Source organism: Cebus imitator, unplaced genomic scaffold (genome assembly GCF_001604975.1).
Source record: "Cebus imitator isolate Cc_AM_T3 unplaced genomic scaffold, Cebus_imitator-1.0 Scaffold148, whole genome shotgun sequence".
In the NCBI taxonomy this organism is placed as follows: domain Eukaryota; kingdom Metazoa; phylum Chordata; class Mammalia; order Primates; family Cebidae; genus Cebus; species Cebus imitator.
Window position 1 is genome coordinate 3077558 of NW_016107463.1, and position 14212 is coordinate 3091769.

At 35.8% G+C, this 14212-nt stretch overlaps 1 pseudogene; it reads right to left on the bottom strand.

Moving 5' to 3' along the window:
- Nucleotides 1-2698: 2698 nt before the first annotated feature.
- Nucleotides 2699-3491, bottom strand: LOC108314164 (annotated as a pseudogene).
- Between the last annotated feature and the right edge of the window lie 10721 nt (nt 3492-14212).

Sequence of the window (14212 nt, forward strand, 5' to 3'; positions counted from 1 at the left end):
AGGAAGCGTTTGTCTTTCATTGGAAAAATTCAATTATTCACATTTTCTGTTGTTGACATTGTCTTTTCTCCTCCCTTCTTTCCTTCCTTTTTGCTTTCCACATCTTATGCCTATTGCTTCCTTTTAGTTATTTCCCATTTTTACAGTACAGGGATTATTTTAACATAAATTCCACATAATATACACTTTAAAGTTTGGGAAGTTCTGGCCCCAAAAATATGGTTCCAGGTGGCATTATCACTTAAGAAATTGTTAGATATGGAAGTTGTGGAACTCACTACAGACCTACTGAATCAGAAACTCTGAGGTAGGGCCCAACTATTTGTGTTTTAATAAGTCCTTCTAGTGATTCTAATGCATGCTCAAGTTTAAGAACGACTGATCTAAAGGATTCTCTAGAAGGTGGCTATGCATTTTCTGATAGCATGTTCAGGTGGACAACAAGTCAAATTGTTGCCTCATATTCACCTTTATCAAGGAATTAGGAAAAAAATGTTGCTATGGAAACTGAGCACTGTAGATTTTCCTGCTAACGCTACTTGATTTTATCCTCATACTTTTGATGCTGTAACTTTTGGTAGAGGCCATATCCTGTTTCTTTTTCTGGTCTATAGTGGGTTCAATTCTGTCCCATAAAAATTTAGATTTCTTCAAGTTCTAATTTCTAGTACTTATAAATGTAACCTTATTTGGAAATAGGCTCTTCTTAGATGTAATCAGGTTAAGAAGATGTCATATTAGAGTGGGCCCTATACCAATGAATGTATGAATGTTGGTATCCTTACATGAAGAACAGAGGGCACAAAGATACACAGAGAAGAAGGCCATGCAACCATACAGGCAGGGATAGGAGGGATGCTGCTACAAACCAAGAAACACGAAGGGTTTCTGGGAGCCACCTGACGCTAGAAGGAGGCAGGGAAGAATTCTTCCCCTGAGTCTTCAGAAGAAGGATAGCCCTGCCACACACCTTGATTTTTTTACTTCTATCTCTGCAACTCAGAATAAATTTATATTGTGTTAGGTCACCAAGTTTTCAGTGTTTCGTTATGACAGCCCTAAAAAACAAATATAGGCCCTAACATCCATGCAAAATCTACCTCCCTATTTCTCATTTAACCAAAGTCAAACAGGATGCTGGGTAAAATTCTAGTTATAGTACATTATGTCCAGGTAAGTCACCAAAAACAAGGCCATCCGGCTATCTCCTGAAGATACTTCTCTAAAATGGCAGAGATCATTTCCCCACCTCCAATGAAAACATGTTTCCTTTCCCCATTGCTGAGACCTTCTTGATTGCTTCCATTTTTTCCTTGCTTCCTCCACAAATACTCCCCCACCTATGTCCCAATTCCCTGACTGCCAACTCTTCCCTATTCTCTTTAGAAATGAAAACCTTGAAGCCTCTGGCACAACCATGATTTTGTTGACCCTTGTGTAGGATGCAGGTGGGAGTGAGGGTGTTTACAGAACGCCAGCTTGACCCTGGATGGTAGCTTGCCTTTCTTTCATGAGGACTCTAAATATTTTTATTTAAAAAATTAAAGCATCTCACATCCTTGTGTTAACCTCTGTCAGCATTTCCATAGCTTCTTGAAATTAATTATGGTAAAGAGAGTTACCTGTTTCTCTTCCCAACTTCATATAACATTAAAAACACTCATTCTTTTTTGTCATTTTCTTGTCTATAAATGGGATGAAGATAGCTTATCTTGTCACAATACTCATTTATGATAATAAAAATATATAGATTCAATGAAGGACATTTTAAGTATGTAAAAGTGAAAAGCAGAAAAACAATTTACTCATAATCTCCCTTACCTTGAAGTAAACAGTGTTGTGCCCATGGTATATGTTATTTAGACCCTTCAAAAACATTGATGCCTGTATAATATTTTCTTACCTAGATGGCTATACCATACTTTATATCACTGAGAAAATAAAAGCTATCATATAGGAGTAAGACTTTAAACTTGTTTCCTGCTTGCAACTTAATCACTGACTCTTGTCCTATTTCTTTTTTTATTTTGCATCAAAGGGGATGTAGGAGTTATAAACTTCTTCCAGGTTTTACCTAAATTGATCTTCCAAACATAGTATTTTTTCCTGTAAACTCAGGGTACTTCTTAATCACTTGTAGCCTTTCGAGTTTCCCATAATTTCCTCATCAGTCATGGTTCTCTAAAGAGCTTTGTTATTATTTTGTATATGAGTTTGACATTTCTTTTTTTTAAATATGGAAAACCTAGGTTTATTTGTTATTATAAAAACAAAACAATTACCATTTGAAGTACTTTGAGGACATCATCCCAGATTCATTTGTTCTGTTCCAGAAACTAATCTAAAAGGTTGGAAATTAAAGGATATAACCTAAGAGGTTATAACTGCAGGCTGGTAATGTATGGCAAAAGGAGCTCTCTCTTTGCCATTCAGTCTACCTACGCCTCCGAGCTCCTGTGCCTTTTCACCACATAGGTCTGTTAGCTTACAGAAGATGCATACAGTGAAGGCAGGAATTATAGGCCTACTCAGAGAGTATTCAGACATAGAAAGTTTTGGGTAAATAATAAACTACAAACACCCTCTTGGTTAAGTTAATTCATCAAGTTAATAGAGGCCATAGTATCTGTCTTCTGCTGGTGACAACTTCTTGTCTCAGTATAGTCTGCCTCAAAAAGAACTAATTCAACTTGGGTTTTGGAAAAGGAAAAAGACTTTCATCAACTTCACTCCAGAGTGGAAGAAGTACCAAGTTGTCTCCTACAGTTAGGAGCGGAATCTTAAACTTGCATAAATCGTTTTCAGTGATCAACATCTGTATCCTCAAATTGTCCAGCAACTGTTGGCATGGTATCCCCTTCATCCCATCTTCATAATCTCTTATGAAATCATCTGTCCAAACCCTAGCTATATTATACTGGCTGCTCATAGAGTGAGAAAGCATTTCTTCTAATCCTTCCAGTGTAGCTTGGTCTTCTGCTGTTAGATGGGATAATCCTCCTTCATAGGTGTAAAATGTTGGGATGTCATCTTGTCCTTATTCATGTGCTTCTACATCATATTCTCCATTGTAGTTATTTGAATCCTCATCCTCAGGACCTGGATGCAAGTCCTGGTATTCACACATTGCAGTGAACGTTGCTTCCAATGCTGATTTATCACTAGGTACAAATCTAAATTCAGTAATAGGTTTGACATCATCATCACTGTCTTCCTCTTCTTCATCAGAAACAGATTCTTAGGACTTTTCAAGTTTGTTATTCACCATAACATACAAATGCTCTCTTAATCACTTTGGTCTTTGGCAATGCATGTAAAATAATGGTGGGATATTTCAGTGGCAATCCTAATCCAGAGCCATCTAACCAAGACAGGTGGCTCTCAGTGATGTAAAGGGTGCCAGTGCCGAGGCCCTTCCACTTCGGCACATCTTTGGTATCTGGCTGCCGCAGGTGCCCCTCCTCTGACCCAGGTGGTGGAAAACTTTTTTAGTAGTTATTTTTCAGTGTAACACAATGTTACCATAACACCACCAAAACTCCAACTCACGTCAAGAGAAATCTCATTATAGGAAAATCCAATGGTTACTTTTATAACTTATCTGGTTTTATTTTACTGCAGCATTTGAAAGAGTTTACTATGACCTTTGTCTTCAAATATTTTTCCCCCTTGGCTTAAATGGACAGCTGTCTCAAAGTATTCCTATGACCTTTGTGTTGTCCTCTCCAATCTAGATCCTCCATTTTCTTTGCTGACTTTTGTGTATTGGTATTTGTAAGGCTTCAGTTGTGCATATTTGTTTAGTTTCACTTGACATATTATCTTAATTTCTATGAAATATGTTAATATTACATCTAACTTAAGCCTTTTCATTTGTAATACGGATAATTGAAACAATTCTCATCAGTCTTTCTTCTTCTAGTCTTATCTTCCTCCAATTAATCGTCTGTATTGCTGTACGAGTAATTATATGTTAGACAACCAAATTACTCCCATGCTTAAAAATTTTTAATGGACTGTATGCTCTCTCTAGGATAAAATTCAAATGCCCTCATGGATCTCTCTCTCTAGCCTTTACCTTTCATCTTCATCTGGTCCCCATTTGAACTCATTAACCATGCACCATAATGCCTAGGGCATCCTTTTAAGGACTTATTTTTCCTCAAAAGGTCCCAATAATCTGTCAGGGATCTGATGAAATCTTATATAACCCTATTTCTACATCCAAAGTATAGGTTAGCTATTTCTTCAATGAGTTCATATGGCTACCCATTCATAATCATCATAACATTTTATGTACCATATTAGTTGACAATTTACAACTCTATATTGCCGACCAGAATGTAAATTACACTTCCCAGCCTCTGGTAACCATCATTCTACCTTCTGTCTCCATAAGCTCCATGGTTCAAATTTGTACCTCCCACAAGTAAGTGAGAACATACAAAGTTTGTCTTTTTGTGCTGGGCTTTTGTCACTTGATGTAATGACCTCTAGTTGGATTTTTGTAAATGGCAAGAGATAGGGAAATAATTTCATTCTTCTCCATATGGATATCCAATTTTCTCAGCACCACTTATTGAAGAAACTATCCTTCCCCAACTGTATGTTTCTGGCAACTTTGTCAAAAATAAGTTCACTGTATAGGTATAGATTTGTTTCTGGTCTCTTTGCTCTGTTCCTTTGGTCTATGTGCCTGTTTTTATGCCAGTGCCATGCTCTTTTGGTTACTATAGCTGTGTAGTATTTAAACTCAAATAGCGTGATTCCTCCAGTTTTGTTCTTTTTGCTCAAGATAGCTGTGACTATTCTGGGTCTTTTGTAATTCCATATAAATTTTAGGATTTTTTTTTTCTATTTCTATGAAGAATGTCATTGTATTTTGACAGGGATTGAATTGAAATCTGTAGACTGCTTTGAGTAGTATGAAAATTTTGACAACATTGTTATTCCAATACCTGAACATGAAGTACCTTTCCATTGTACTGTGTCCTCTTCAGTTTCTTGTATCAATATTTTATAGTTTTGATTGGATCTTTCACTTCTTTGGTTAATTTTCAAGTATTTAACTTGCTTTGTAGCTATTGTAAATGAGATTACCTTTTAAATTTGTTTTTAGGATTATTTGCTTTCGGCCTATAAAAATGCTCTTGATTTTTCTATGTTGCTTTTTGAATACTGCAACTTTACTGAATTTGTTTATCAGTTCTAATAGTTTTTTGTGAAATTTCTAGTTTTTTTTTCCAAATATGAGATCATATTTGCAAACAAGGATAATTTGACTTCTTCCTTAACAATTTGAATGCCTTTTATTTCTCTTGTCTGCTTGCTGTAGCTAGAACTTTCAGTACTATGTTAGATAACAGTAGTGATAGTGGGCGTCCTTGTCATATTCCAGGTCTTCAAGGAAAGGTTTTCAGTGTTATGTTTTTTTGTTTTCTATTCATGATGATACTTACTGTGGATCTGTCATACATAGCTTTTATTAAGTTGAAGAATGTTTCTTGTATACCATTTCTCAGAGTATTCATTGAGAGGGAATGTTAAACTTTATTATTTTTCGGCATCAATTGAAATGATTCTATAGCTTTTGTCCTTCATTCTGTTGATATATCACATTGATTGATTTGCATATGTTGAACCATCCGTGCATCCTTGGGTTAAATACCAAAGATGTTGATGAATGATCTTTTTAATGTTTTGTTGAATTTTGTTTGCTGGTGTTTTGTGAAGATTTTTACGTTAATGTTCATTAGGGGTTTTTGTCTTGTAGATTTTTTTCATTTGATTTATCTTTAATTTTGGTATCAGGATAATACTGGCCCTATAGAATGAGTTTGGAAGTACTCTCTTTTCCTCTATATTTTGGGATAGTTTGAGTGATATCGTATTAGTTCTTTTTTAAATGTTTGGCAAAATTCAGCAGTGAAGACATTGGGTCCCAGACTTTTCTTTAGAGACTACTTCTTACAGCTTTGATCTCATTACTTGTTATTCGTCTGTTTAGGTTTATTATTTCTTCATGGTTCAATGTTGCTAGATGGTATATGTCTAGAAATGTATCCATTCCTCCTAGGTTTTCCAACTAATTGCCGTAGAGTTGCTTGTGGTAGCCTCAAATGATCCTTTGAATTTTTATGGTATTGGGTATAATGTCTCCTTTTTCATTTTTGGTATCATTTGAGTCTATCTAAATGTTTGTCAAGTTTGTTTTATTCTTTGTCTAAATGTTTGTCAAATTTATCTTTTCAAATAGCATCTTTTTCTTTCATTAGTCTTTTGTATTGTTCATTCAAATTTATTTCTGCTCTAATCTTTACCATGTCTATTCTTCTAAATTTGGACTGAGTTTGTTCTTGCTTTCCTAGTTTTTTAAGATGCCTCATTACTGAGGCAGGAGAATTGCTTGAACCCAGCAGGCAGAGGTTGTAGTGAGCAGAGATCACGACACTGCACTCCAGCCTGGTGACATAGTGAGATGCTGTTTAGAAAAAAAGACGTATTAGATTGTTTATGTAAAGTGTATGTTCTTTTCAGATGTAGGTGCTTTTGGCTGTAAACTACCCTCTCAGTACTGTTTTGCTGTATACCATAGGTTTTGATATGTTGTGTTTCCATAATTAATTTCAAAGTATTTTTAAATTTCCTTAATTTTTCTCATTGACCCACTGATCGTTCAGGAGCATATTGTTTAACTTTCATGTGTTTGTACAGTTTCCAAAAATTCCTTGTTACTGATTTGTTGTTTTATTTCCTTGTCATCAGATTTAATTTCAATATTTTAAATGTTTAAGTCTTGTTTTGTGGCTTAACATGTGGTCGATCCTTGATAATGATTCATGTGCCAAGGAGAAAATTGTTTATTCTGCACGTGTTGGATAAAATGTCCTGTAAATATATATTAGTTATGTGCCATATTCTTTTTTGTTCTGTTTTCTCCTCTGACTGTTTATTTTCAAATAGCCTGTCTTCAGGCTCACTAATTCTTTCTTATGCTTGATCGGTTCTGCTACTAAGAGACATTAATGCATTTTTAGTATGTCAATTATATTTTCAGCTCCATAATTTCTACTTGATTCTGTTTATTTCCATTTATTTGCTTAATTTATCTGATAGATCCTGAATTCCTTCTGTGTATTATCTTGAATTTCTTGAAGTTTTCTCAAAAAAACTGTTTGGAATTTTCTGTTTGAAAGGTGACACATCTGTCTCTCTATTGGTCCCTGGTGCCTTAGGTGAGGTCATGTTTTCCTCGATACTCTGGATGTTTGTGGATGTTCACTGGTGTCTGGGCATTGAAGAGTGAGGCATTTAATATAGTCTTCATAGTCGGGATTTGTACGTGTCCTTCTTGGGAAGCCATTCCAGGTATTTGAAGGGACTTGAGTATTTTCATCTATGTTTTTGGTTACTATAGCTATATCTGCATTAGAGGGTACCCCAAACCCAATAATGCTATAGTTCTTGCAGATTCACAAAGGTACTGCCTTAGTGGTCTTAGATAAGATCTGGAAAAATTCTCTGGATTACCAGGCAGAGACTCTAGTTTTCTTCCCTTACTTTCTCTCAAACAAATGGAGTTCATCTCTCCATACTGAACTGCCTGGAGCTAAGAGATGGTGACAAAAGCACCCTTGTAGTCACCAATACTGGTACTGCACTGGGTCAGACCTGATACTAGCACAGCACTGGGTTTTGCCCAAGGCTCACCATGACCACTACCTGGCTACCGCTTATGTTCACTCAAGGCTCTATAATCAGCAGGTGGTAAATCCAGCCAGGCTTGTGTTTTGCTCTTGAAAGTGCCAAGTTCCCCTTCTCCCAGATGAGTTCAGAAATGCTGTCTGGGAACCAGAACAAGGAGTCAGAAACCATATAAATCTACCTGGTGATCTATTTTACGGTGGCTGAGCTGGCACCCAAGCCACAAGACAAAGTCCTTCCTACTCTTCCCTTCCCTTTCCCAGGCAGAAGAGTCTCTCCCCATATCTGCCACCACTACAGGCCCATGGGGAGTACAGCCAGGGTACCACTTACATTCACTTAGAGCCCAAGCTCTCTTCAGTCAACTTGTGGTAAACTCTACGATGTCTGGGACTCACTTTCAAGACAGTGGGCTCCTTTCTGGCTGAAAGTAGGTCCAGAAATTCTGTTCAAAAGTCAAGGGAAGAATCAGAGACTTCAAGGACCTGCTTGGTGCTCTTCCCCACTATGGCAGATCTGGTACGTATGCGACAGGACAAAGTGCCCTTGACACTTCTCTCTACTTTTCTCAATCAGAAGGGGCCTTTCACTGTAGCCATCACAGCTGGGACTATGCTGGGTCACACTTGAAGGCAGCATGAGTCAGTTTCATCCAAGGCCCGAGGTATGTCCTACCTGCTTACCGCTGCAGATTATTTAGTGTCAGCAGGTGATAAATTCTGCTAAGACTGGGTTCTTCCCTTTAAGGAAACAGATCCTCTGCTGGCCCAGGGTCTGTCTAGAAATGTCATCCAGGAGCTAGGGACTGAAATGGGGACCTCATGACTCTCCCTGGTGCCCTGCCCTACTGTGATTGAGTTGGTATCCAATTTTCAAGAAAAAGTCCTATTTACTCTTCCTTTTCTTCCCTCAAGCAGAAAGAAGAGGTCTCTTTTGGAGCTGTAGGCTGCAATGCCTGGGGTTGGCAGCGAATGAGGCCAGCAATCCTTTAGCTGCCTCTGCTCATGTCTCACTAGGCATGTGTGCCCCTACCCCCAAATCCAGTGGCTCCAAACCCAGCACAACTTGATTTTGGCTAGAATTTGCCTAGAATTGGCAGTCCTTATGGCCTAGATCACCTTGAGGTTTATCTAAGACCCCAGAACACTTTTGCCCATTGTGGTGAGCTTGCCCAAATTCAAATTCTGACTGCTGGGATGGGGGGTTTCCCTCTTGCTAGAGCAGGTCTGAATACTTCCCTAGGTTCCACCTGAGTTCTGCCCTGTGCTTCTTTCTGCTGTGCCACAGCAGCCCTGTAATACAATGCAAGGTCCCACAGTTGCAATCTCTACCTTCCCCAAGTGCACAGACTGGGACATACATACCCCTGTGACTATAGTCATTCTGAGCTAAAATGCTTTCTCTATAGATTTTCTGAGTCCTGATTTAGTTCCAAGTCTAGCCATTTTATCCAGCCTTCTTGTTTAATGCTCAAATGTCCTCTGTAGTAACACTTTGGAATTATTTACCCCTATTTTTTCATAATATGCTTCTAATATTCATATTTAGAATTTTAGAATTGACTTTCACTTTTTCTTCAAATTTATTTTCATCTCATTTCATGTCTGTATTTTCTGTCCATTACTACTCTGAGCTAGTGATTTTTTTACTCGAGGTATTTTTTTCAGTAAAAATTCTTTAATGACACTTTATCATGTCAATATTTTGTTTTATAGTCTACCTTTGCCTTAATGGTTGCTTTTGCAGAGATTATTTTAATTAGCTGAAAAGTTTTCTCAATACTTCAATAGTTTTAATAGGAGCATTTTATAGATTTTCCTGTAGTTTTATGCTTATTTTTAAATGGTATTTTTTTTATGAACCAGAAATAACTGGCATTTCTACATGGGGTGGGAAAGGTGTGAGCTATTTGTGTGGCTTACATTTTCTTTTTCTAGAAAGTGATGTTTCTGTTCCTACAGTAAAAGATAGCATCTTTGTTTTGAGAGACAATGTTTTAATACCATGATACTCTTGTTTCATTAGGACCCTTAATTTCTGCCATTTGATACTTTCTTTCCCATTTCCATAATGCCTCCAGTAGATGCCTTTACCTTATAACTTGCCTCTCTCCTCTGAGAGGTGATGTCTTTCCAAGACTGTTTCTCTACTCTCACATATGCAAGCTCCTATCCTTTGATTTCCTGGCAGACAATTATGATTGATAGTGACTCAGTGTTTTCCTCAGTCACTGGGAAACTGAGTGTGACTTTATCTTTATAGCTCACCACTACTAGACTCTTGCTGCATTCTCATCTTGACTGTGTAGTTTCCTTCTAATTTTGTGCTTTAAATGGGCTCCTGAGCTGGCTCTGCTGCTTTTAAATTTCCAATATAAGAACCTTCAAATGGACATGGAAATTTGTAATATGTTTTCTCGTAATGGAATTATAAATGTAAGTGACTTTTAATACTCCTTGTTGATTTTGTAGGACATGTGGGGAGATTTATAATTTAGTAACTTATCAGATTTATAACTCAGTAACTTATTTCTTAGACATTTTGAAATAATTGCAGTTTCTCACAAAAGCAGAAAAAAACATACACACAAATCTAACACCCTTCACCAGACTCCCATGTTAACATTTTTTGCAATTATAGTACACCATCAAAATCAGAAAAATGAATTTGCTGCACCACAGAATTTATTCTGATTTTGCTAGTTATACATGTGCTTACTTATGAGTGTGTGTGGAGGGGTGTAGCTCCGTGTAATTTCATTATATAACCACTACCACAGTCAAGACTGTTAATTGTACCTTCATAAAAAGTCACCCTCACACTACCACTTTTATTTATTTATTTATTTTGAGATGGAGTTTTGCTCTTGTTGCCCAGACTGGAGTGCAATGGTGTCACGTCGGCTCACTGCAACCTCTGCCACTATGCCCAGCTGGTTTTGTATTTTTAGTAGAGACACGGTTTCTAAATGTTGCAAGAATTAGCAAAATATGACACAGAGATATAATGTGAGCATATACTGTTGGAAAAATGGCACTAATATACTTGCTTGATGCAGGGTTGCCACAAACTTTCGATTTATAAAAATGCAATATCTATAAAACACAATAAAGTAAAGCTCAATAAAATGAGGTATGCCTATATACGAAAAGATGCTCAGTATCCCTAATCATCAGGGAAATGCAAATGGACTAACACTTCACTCCTGTCTTTCAGGCTATCATCAAGAATAACAGGAGTTGGTGAGGACGTGGTTGGATATAAGGGAACCTTTGTAGGCTCTTGGGGGGAATATAAAATAGTCCAGTCATTATGGAAAACAGTATGGAGGTTACACACACACACACACACACACACACACACACACACACACAATTAGAACTACCATAGAATCCTTCAATCCTACTTCTATGTATATATCTCAAAAAAATGGATCTTCACAATATAAAAAATTATATATTGAAGAGATGTGCAATCACAAGTTCATTTAACATTATTCACAATTGCTAATATATGAAAACAGCCTAGCTCATGCTCATAGATAAATGGATAAAGAAAATGTGTGTGTGTGTGTGATTGAACATTACCAGCCTAATAAAAAGCAAATTCTGCCATTTGCAACAATGCAGATGAAACTGAAGGACATTGTACTAAAGGAAATAATCAAACAGATAAATATTCTGTTATCTAACATTCTGTTATCTAACATACATATAGAATCTAAACACTCAACCTCATACAAGCTGAGGGTAGCACAGTGGTTGAAAACATGAATTATCATCTCGTATATCTGTAGCATCTAAAATCATCAAACTCAAAAAAAAAAAAAAGAGTATAAAAATGGTTGCCTGGACCTAGAGGATTGTGGAAATGGGAAGATGTTAGTCAAAGGATCAGACTCAGTTGTAAGACAAATAACTTCTGGAGACCTAATGTATAGCATGGTGACTATCGTTAATAGTACAGCATTATTTACTTGAAATTTTCCGAAACAGTAGATATTAAAGTACCCTCACCACACACACACACACACACACACACACACACACACACACACGTACATACACACACAAAATGGTAACTGTGTGCTGATAGATGTGTCGTGTTAATTAATTGTGATAACAGTGTATACATATATCATCACATTGGACACCTTAAAAGTATTTGGTTTTTATTTTTCAATAGTAGCTTAACAAAGCTGATAAATTAATAAATAAAACATGTACTACCTATATAAAATGTAATGTTATCCAGCAATAAAAAGAAATTGAATTTTACTTACTGAGAGAAGGTAGTCTGAAAAGGTTACTTAGTAGAGGATTCTATTTATATGACATTCTTGAAATAGCAAAGCTTTGCAGACAGGATAAGAGTGATTGCCAGACACTGGGAGGGAATGTGGTGGGGGAGAAGTTTTAATAAGTGATGGAGAAGAATTTTTAGGGTAAAACTATTGTGTAGGATACTATAATTGTGTTTAATTAACATTATGCATTTATCAAAACAGAGCTCTGCAGCACAAAGCGTCACCTTTAATGCTTGCAAATTTAGTAAAAGTCCTCCCTTCCCCTAATAATTCACCATATTGTCCTCCTTCAAGAGGTCTCTAGCCAGTCTACTTTTGTTTCCCTCACTTTCAGAATCTTCTTACTGTGATAGTTGAGTGCTTTCCAGGTTATTTATTTGTGTTGAGAAAGGAGAATAGGTAAAAGTGAACCTTTTCCAACTTTTCTGGATCTAGAAATTGGATAATTCAATTTTAAATCTTATTTTTTCATTATTGCCAAGATTTTTTCACATATTATCTTTTGAATCCTCATTAAACAGTCTGCTCATATCTGTGCTTCATTTTCTATTGGAAGATTTATTTTCCTTGTTTTCTATTGTTTATTCTGCAGATTTTATAGATTTTCCAAGTTTGTTGGTTATCTTTTAAGTCTTTTTTCCCACAGAAAGAAGCTTTTAATTTATAGCATCTTTTATATTGTTTTACATAATTTAATTTTGTTGTAATACTTCACAATTTTCCCAAAATAGTTTTTTCTAAATCCATTTTATTTTTCCAAACTAGGTATCTGAGAAATAGCTCTCATATTTTCTTCTGGTTTTTAATATCTTGATTTTTATTTAGGACAGTAATAGAAATCTGCAAGGAAGTAGATCTCTTTCCTCTAGTAGAGAACAGGAGGGCATATTGGGTTAGGTGGAGAATATAAATTTTAAAAACTGTATTAGCGTTTCCCTGGATATTTTCATGTCTTTCAGAGAATGTGTTGGCCATGCTTCTCTTGATGTGAATTATAGCAGATTATAAGAGTGATTACTGAGTAGAATGTATTATACAGATAAAGGTAGATGAACAGAAATAGTTAAGAATCACGGATCAATCTATGACTGATCAATCTATCTAATCTATCCATTCATTTATCCAAATAGTTAATCAGTTGTAAGATTGTTGTTTTTTCCTTACTAATCTGATGCTAACATTATATTCACTTAATTTCTATATATGCCAAGATGTTTTTCTGGATATTTTTTCCTTACTACTGATAACATTTTACTTCTAAATCAGTACCCAATCAACTTAATTATTTACCTTACTTGTATTTAACATGTCTTATGGTAGAATTTCATTATTTCTCTTCTTTTTCAAATAATTAAACATTTATTTAAATATAGCACTTGGAGTTTATTACTTTGCTTTTCTAAGATCCAAACTAAAATAATTGTGAAAGAATAAAAATGATATAAACCCAAGAGAAAAAAAAATCATAAGGGAATGAAAGTGAATACAACATCATAAATAGTGAAAGAAACAAAGGGAATAGATAAATGATTATCAATATGGTAAAGCAGAAAATCTCAGTCTTACATGAATGGTACGAAATACTATGACAACTAATTCTGCAAAATTCATGAGATGCTCAAATGTTGGATGTATTAGTTTAGCGAAGGTAGGGTGGAGACACAGGGCAGAAAATAAAGGGAACTGGTCAGAGGCATTTGACCGTGGAGCGGCATCTCAGCCACATTCTGCACTAATAGATGACACCCTCTTGCCCACCTAGAGCATGGAAGCTCAGATCTCTTCTTAAGAAGCTGTGAGGGGATTCTCCCAGCAAACTTAGTAGCACAACATAAAGAAAGGAGAAAGAGGAGAGCATGGGATCCAGAAAACATTTATTCTAACCTAGAAAGTGTTAAAAAAAAAAAAAAAAAAAAAAAAAAAAAAAAAAAAAAAAAAAAAAAAAAAAAAAAAAAAAAAAAAAAAAAAAAAACGGTTTTAGAAAAAGAATTGTACATCAGGCCTGGATCAAGAAAATACAAAAGAGAGAATGTATAGATTCTAAGATAAATATGAGAATTCTGAAGAAATTGACACTCTTTTTGTAGTAGATCCAATGGAGCAGCTTGGAAACATCACAGAACAGCTAAAAGAAAAGTATACAACTGGGGAAATAAAGAAATAATTAAACTTACTAAAATCAGAAGTAGAAAGAAATTCTAA